Source organism: Galleria mellonella, unplaced genomic scaffold (assembly GCF_026898425.1).
Source record: "Galleria mellonella isolate WM207_F2 unplaced genomic scaffold, CSIRO_AGI_GalMel_v1 utg171, whole genome shotgun sequence".
NCBI classification, from domain to species: Eukaryota; Metazoa; Arthropoda; class Insecta; order Lepidoptera; family Pyralidae; genus Galleria; species Galleria mellonella.
The window spans coordinates 5,226,334-5,234,148 of record NW_026442014.1 but is presented as its reverse complement, the minus strand read 5'-3'; positions in this window follow the sequence as shown (position 1 = coordinate 5,234,148).

Genomic DNA, 7,815 nt, shown 5'->3' with positions numbered 1-7,815 from the left:
AAAAGTCAAAATACATTTTATATTTTTGAGCTGCAGTTATAAAGATGTTGGTAAATTCAGTTACTCTTTTATTATTAATAGAATTTAAGTATCTGAATTAATAATTTTGAAATTGTTTAAAATACGTTACAATACAAAATTAATTAATATTAATTTTATGGTAAGTCCTGCCATCTAAATATTTTTAGATAAACTATTGAATTCTTTACATAGTATGCGATCTCGTTTAACTAGATGGCGCTGTCTAAATTATTAAAAATATTTTGAAAATTCAAATATAATCACAATAAAATGTTTATATTGTGTTTAAATTAATCGTAATAAAAATAAAAAATGATTTAAAACATATACAAAAAAACATAAATTTGAAGTCATTATTATTAGCTTCATGTGATTCTTAATTTTAACAGACATATCGACTGGGAGCGTGGCGTCTCCTGTAATCCGGGTACTCGGAGGTCGGAACCGGAGGATGGTTTGAGGTCGGGAGTCCTGGTGCTGAGTGGCCCATGTTGACTGGACGTCCACACTAAGCCTGTTATTAATATGGACCCCCCGGAGGAGTCTGGGGGGTGCAGGTTCACTAAGGAGGAGCGAAAGGGCCAGGAGGGAAACCCAGCAGCCAAAAGTTCCCGTGTCTGGCAGTAGTGTGATCGCGGCCGGGAGTGGGTGCTCAGTAACAGCCTGACCAATACAATCAGACCCGTTTCTTTTGTTAAATTGTGTATTGATTAAAAAATTTTTTAGTTAAAAATAAGTAAAACAGTAAGAAAAAAAATGCTCTTAGGGTTAACAACTCGATGTAAAATTTGTTATTTTGTCTAAACAAAAATATTACTAATGTGAAAATTTTTAACGACACATAATTGTGTTTATATAATTATGCCTAGCGGTTTTGAATTTAAAGCAAACAGCGGGTCTACTATGAAATGAAATTCCGAAATTTCAGACTCAATTTCGTGTTTTTGTTTATACCAAAATCGGACCAATAAATAGAGTTTAACATTTCGTTCTTCATACATCCTATCATAAAAGTCCAAAGGAACAATATTTTAACATTTTTAATATTTCCAAATGGCATGTATTATGTAATTTTTACATCAAATTTTTGTTTCGTTCGGCTTCGAAATTTCGAAAAACATTTCATGGTAGGTCCTCAGATCATAATAATATCGAAGAGGTAAGCTCAGAAATAAATAACACAACGTCTATGGTTGTTTATCATTATTTCACTAATTCATTGAAGTAGAATCACGGGGCTCAGCAAGTAATGGTCTGTGTAATAGTCCCATAGTCCCCTAGATATCTACGAATACATTTTTTGTTATTAGTCCTATTTAGTTATTAAAATGATTATCATGGTGGCATTGTAGTATGGACACTGCTTCGCAGAAATTATATTATACGTTCCTATTTTAGGTGAATAAGTTTAGAAAACTTGATTGGGTTCTACAACAGTTACAGAACTACTGTTATGTTTTTTTTTTTTACAAAAAATTTGTTTAATTTTAAATGATTTTCCTTCTGTAGTATGATTTAGTACGTAGCTATGTATATCTATTGTTTACGAGTATTAACAATGTTATGAACTTACGACAGCCACAATTTAAACTAATTGTAGTTTAAATAACTTACAATATTAATATTGATATTGGCAGAATGCTTTTAATGTTTTATCGAAAAACTAAATATATACAGTAAAATTTATTTTTGTTTCTTCCAGACATGTCCATACTAAACAAGGTTGTGCAGCTTTCAAGTTAGTGATAGTATCTATTATGTTATTTGTGCTATAGACATTATAATTTACGAATTATGCACAATGCGTGTTCGTAATAATCTAGATTTTTCCTAGAAGGCGATTATCCTACGTTCCGGTTGTTTTGCACTTTCGAAACCCAAGGTCCTTCCAATTCACGTACTCCACCCAACCTGAAATGCAAGTATTGCTATTGTAAATAATACTTTAAGGTCTTATATTTAAGGTTAAATTCATATTGGTGTAAAAGTGCTTTCAATATTCTACAATATTAATTAATATGTAACTAGATACATGGTAGATATAATAAAGTCATAGAAAACTGTAAATGTAATTTTAAAAGAGAGATTCTGTTTCTTACTTATATTTATAAATGTAGAAGTGAGTTTGTTACCTTATAGTGAATTAATGGCTTAACCAGGAGCTAACTAGTATTTTTTTTAAACAACTTAGAATGGCAAACAAGCTGACGGTACACCTGATGGAAAGTGGTAACCGTCGCCTATAGACATGAACAGTACCATGGACATAACAGAGTATACTGTTTCGCCCATGACACCAACCATGCATTGCCATTCCTGAGGACTCAGGTGTTATTCCTCTGTACCCTGTAAATTCACGCCATATCCCACCTTTCAAATCGAAACACAGCCATGCAAACACAACTGCTTCACGGTAGAAACACGAATGGGACAGAGATACCCAAGCAATCGATTTTTGTACAAAGTCTCCCTCTAGTAGCAACAAGGTAGTAGAATATAGGGTATAGATATATCCATTTGTATGTTTTTTAAGAAATTTGGACGGCAGGCAACTAGACTCCTTAATTTTTTATAGAAATAAAATTTGTTACTAATATAATAAAATTGTAACTGGACGACGTTTGTGTATGGGAGATATTTAAGAAATCCTGAATGAGGGGTCTGAATAAGATAAATGGAAGCCATAACAATAGTTTTTAGAAATTTTGTTTATCTATTTGTACGTTTGTTTTTCATCACACAAAAACTACTGCCTCAAATTGGATGCGGTTTACACAGTTGCATTTCTAAAGGTCTTACGTAAAAACTAGTGTATGTTTTATCTTGATACCCGAGAAGTGATCAATATAATACATGATTTATAACGATGTAACAAATTTAATTTGCAATATGTATGTATAATTTAAATAATATAAAAGTGTATCATACTTTTATTTTAAGTTATATTAAAAAAAAAAAAAAAATATTTACATGTCTACATCGCTTTATTATTATTATTAAACAAGTGTCAAACTTGGTTATGTAGCACTAAGTGTAGCACCTTAGTGGAATAAAAAAAAATATAATTTTAAGGCTATTTAATGCAAATAAACTCATTTTATTTCAACAAATTGTTCATTTATTATTATTATTTCAGCCGTTAACTGTTCACTGCTGAACACAAGCGTTCCCCATAAGGGGAGTTTTGCCAATAGTTGGGCGGGTTGGCAACCGTAGTAAGGCTTTTAGAGATGTTTTAAGAGGGACGCTGCTGCCCATGCCTCGCCTTACCTTAGTCGCCTCTTACGACACCCACGGGTAAGGTAGGGATGGCCCATTCTTTACCGGGGGACACACGAAAAATTATTAATATTTATAAGGTATATATATTAATAAGATCGCCCATTGTTTTCTCATTGTGATTATTTCTTGTAATTATTTATATTTGCAATAAGTTTACTATTGTAATCTTTTGGAGGAAACAATAAAGAGTATCTATCTATCTATTTACTATTTTTCTTTTCGACAGGGAGTTATAAGTGCATCTATTGCACCTTGTTGCCGGCGTATATGCTCCCAATCGTCATTGAATTTGGGAGGTACATGTATGTGTAATATTTTGGATCAAGAAGGACAAAGGTTATTCAATATACGAGTACATCTTGTATGTAGTCGCGGATAATAATTAGTATACTTATAATTCTAGATATGTATATACAGTATGTTATGTTAACTAATACAACGAATTTCTTAAAATTGGTGTTAGTATTCATTAATAAGGCCACAATTTTTTTTTTAATAAAATTAGCACTACTTAATAATAGATATGTATACACCCTGTACTGTGTAGGGTCGTTGATACAAGCACAGATTTTTTCAGATAAATAAAAATATTTTTTCGAAATCCTATTAATCAACATAAACACCAGTTTTAAGTAATGGGTTGTGTTGATAAACATACTGTATAAACTAAATTAGTATGTAGGCGTTACCTTCAGGTGGCTTTCAAAACCCCGTATCCGTGAGCTAACGATCTATCAGTTGTAATAGCTCGAATCTAATAAATTAATTATAATTGTACCTAAGCACGTACCTGTTAACCATAATGTATTTTGCTATATCCGCAATTGGTTCTCATATTGGGGTCGATTCTGAAGTTTTATTCTTTATCCCTGTTGTCAACTCAACGCAGATTAAAATTTATTGCAATAGCAAAAGCGCCCTCGCTCTCTCTCCTAAAAATTCTGAACTGATTGGACGTGTCCTGTAATAGTTATTTTGGGAACAATAAACTCTATAAATGAAAATCAGTCTAATAATGAAATTACTTATCGTGACCGGATTCATGATGATGATGATGAATGTAGGGAAGAAATAACTAACAAACTGATTTTCACATTTATAATATGTACTTATTAGTAATGATTTCCTTCATTTGCATTACTTTATGCGGTTTATTCCCTTAGACTCCTTTTACGATAACCTGGGGATGTAGTGGTAATACGATGTACCTATTATTCTGTCACCGCACCGTACGTTTTACAGTGGGGCCCATAAACCATTGTCCCATTAAATGTTACAGTGAACGTAATGTCATGCAATGCCAAAGGTTATTCTATCCATTCTCCAACGGACTATGGTATGTGCGCTCCAATTTTCTCTAACACATATTTCGCAATGGCTGTTAAATTTTATCTAGTCTACGTGCTATAAAATTATTTTGTTATTCAATGGATATTAAGTAAAGAGATAAGGTATATTTCGCCTGTTATACTTATAACAGCTAGTATTATATTGTTTGTGCTTAGATTATATAAATAGTGTCACTGTACAAATGTTTCGTTAAAAACAGTCTACTTTTTTATCCATGTGTGTGTGAATAGGGTTTTTTTATGAGTGAAAATGGAATAGTAACCCCGCCTGCGCTAACGGGATACGCTGGCGGAGCACCAGTGAAGGGTGATTGATGAGAATGAAAACAGGCCAGTTGGCTCATCATGATGAATTCATCAGGAATTAATCATGATAGTTTCCAGGGGAAACCGCTAGGAGGTCGACCTGGTTGGGTATATTGCTAGCAATGGGATTCTTAGTCTCCATTACTAACAGCGTGAATAGGGTTACCATAATATACATTTTTTACGCAGTATGTAAGAAAAATTATAATGGATGATTAAATTTAAAAAAAAAATCAAAATTAATAGTGTATAATGATTCGTAATGATGTTTATCTTTACTGAATACTTTGATTTCTATAAGAGTATAGACAAAAGCTATGTTTTCCTATTTAAACTATTGAAAATGACTGCCACTTTAATCAACATCAATATATTAATTTGTAAGCAATACGTATATATTATATTAGAAAAAATAGTTCCTTCATCGTGACGATTGAGGGTCACGAATAGTCCTGAAATTAGTCGAGCTTTCGTGACCTAATTACATGTAAATTAAAACGGTTATAAACGTTATTACATTAAAAATTTCATCAGTTGACCGATTTTTTATTTATACAATAATAAAATCAGAAGACTTTTTGGCTAGGTTATTAATTCTTTGTTTGTTAATATATTTTTTTAAATTTTCATAAATTCTATTGAAATTACATACCTATAATGAAAAAGTTAATTTTGTACTAGTTTTTATTCACGATATCGTACGTGTGACGGAATAAAAAGAAGTCTACGATATGATAAAAAGAAGTCTATCTATCTATCTAAGTCTATCTAGTCTATCCATGAAAGTTTGTTACCAAGAGGTAACAAACTTTCATGGATACGTATTTTTATAATATTAGTAAAAACAAGGGAATATCAATAAAACACATGTGAAAATAAGTCCGTTTGTTTATCACTTTTGACTACTATAACGACTAACGATTTACTATAACCTGTGCTATAACATTTGGTATATATTTTTATTAGATACGTTTCTTGTGCCAAATACTCGTAACTACCGCCTTCTTTATTTTCTTTTTTATCCAAAGGTCGTCTGGAAGAGATTACTTTGGCAATAAGATCGCCTTTTGTACTTAATAAATGTAATATATTTATTTGTATTATTCTCTAAGTGGTGCATTAAAGAGTAATGAATAAGTATAAGGGATGGAGAAGGAAATAGGCTACTTTTTATTCTGGTCAGTGAACATATCCTGGTAACGCAGAGGAAGCCACGGGTGAAAGCTAGTAAAATTAATATTCTCAATGATTAGGTGAGATTACGGGACTTAATGCGATGAAAAAGTGTCCACGTCCTGTCGTGACTACGACGTGATGCAATCCACGTCGAAACGTCGTTAATAAAAAAGCGAGTATGTGGGTACTTTTTTTTAATTTTTTTATACAACTTAGAATGGCAAACAAGATGACGGCTCACCTGATGGAAAGTGGTAACCGTCGCCTATAGACATGAGCAGTACCATGGACATAACAGAGTATACTGTTTCGCCCATGATATCCCCCATGCGTTGCAATTCCTGAGGACTCAGGTGTTATTCCTCTGTACCCAGTAAATTCACGCCATATCCCACCCTTCAAACCGAAACACAGCCATGCAAACACAACTGCTTCACGGTTGAAACACGAATGGGACAGAGGTACCCAAGCAATCGACTTTTGTACAAAGTCTCCCTCTGTGTACTATTTGCCTGGAAATTTTTTCATCGCGTTAAGTCGCAGTAGTATATTTAAAATATGTGTCAACAACGCGAAAGTTTAAAGTTAACTAGGTGAGAATTGGCAAAAATCGTAAAACTGACAACTAGTTAATTATTCTCGCATTTTTCTTTTTTATTAAGTCAACCGTTGTTAATTATTCTTCAAGATAGACGCCGCACCAGACGAGACGAGAAACTAGCAACAAAGCGATTTAGATATGGTCGTTGTTATTTTTTTTTATTAATGAAGCATTACAAAACGGGCTTTGGTTATCCGCAAATTCAGTATTTGGATCGTTCCACGATTCTTGGCCCACTTTTACGTAATCGATTGTTAACACCGAGATCATTGTTTTTCTCTATTGTCAAAAAGTATGATTTACTTGATCTTTGTTAGGTAACAGTGACGTGGAAATTATCTGAGCAAATAATAAGATATTTGAATCGAATTCGCGGTAAGCGATAATTGATTATGTAATTTAATTTTGACGTAATATTCGTATTTTTTTGTTATTATTAATTATATATAGATTACATCCTAGTGTTTTAATGCCTTAAAAGTGTAAAAAGACAAAACAATTTTATTATCATTTTTTTTTAAGAAAAAAGAAATAAGATTTTATTCCGGAGAAAAACCAGTTAAAGTTTAACAATTAAAGTACTGAACCAATTTTGATAATACTTCTATGAGACTAATCTTCTTTTTTATCTGAAATATCATTAATTTTCAGATAAATAAGAATTCTACAATTTTTTTTATAAATGAAGGAGTTGTGAGGTGATAAACATTCTATAATATTTTAATTAATATAATAAATACGAAAGTTTGTAACGATGGACCAATGGATGTTTGTTACTTTTTAATATAAAAATTATTGAATGGATTCGAAAGAAAATTGCTACAAGGATAGGTCATATTCTAAGTTAGTACAGAGGATTCTTGATACAGCTAGTAAAACAATACAACGGGATTTCCAACCTTTTTTTGTAATCGATTGAAAAGAAAACAAAATACAAAATCAAGCTGAAGTTCTTTTTTCTATTCGGCCCTCTATATTTATTCTTACTTTTCTACTATAGGAAAAAAATCGCATTTTGTTTTATCACTTACACATATAAAAAAAGACTCCTTTCCAATTTCTTTTGTTTTGCACTCTGAG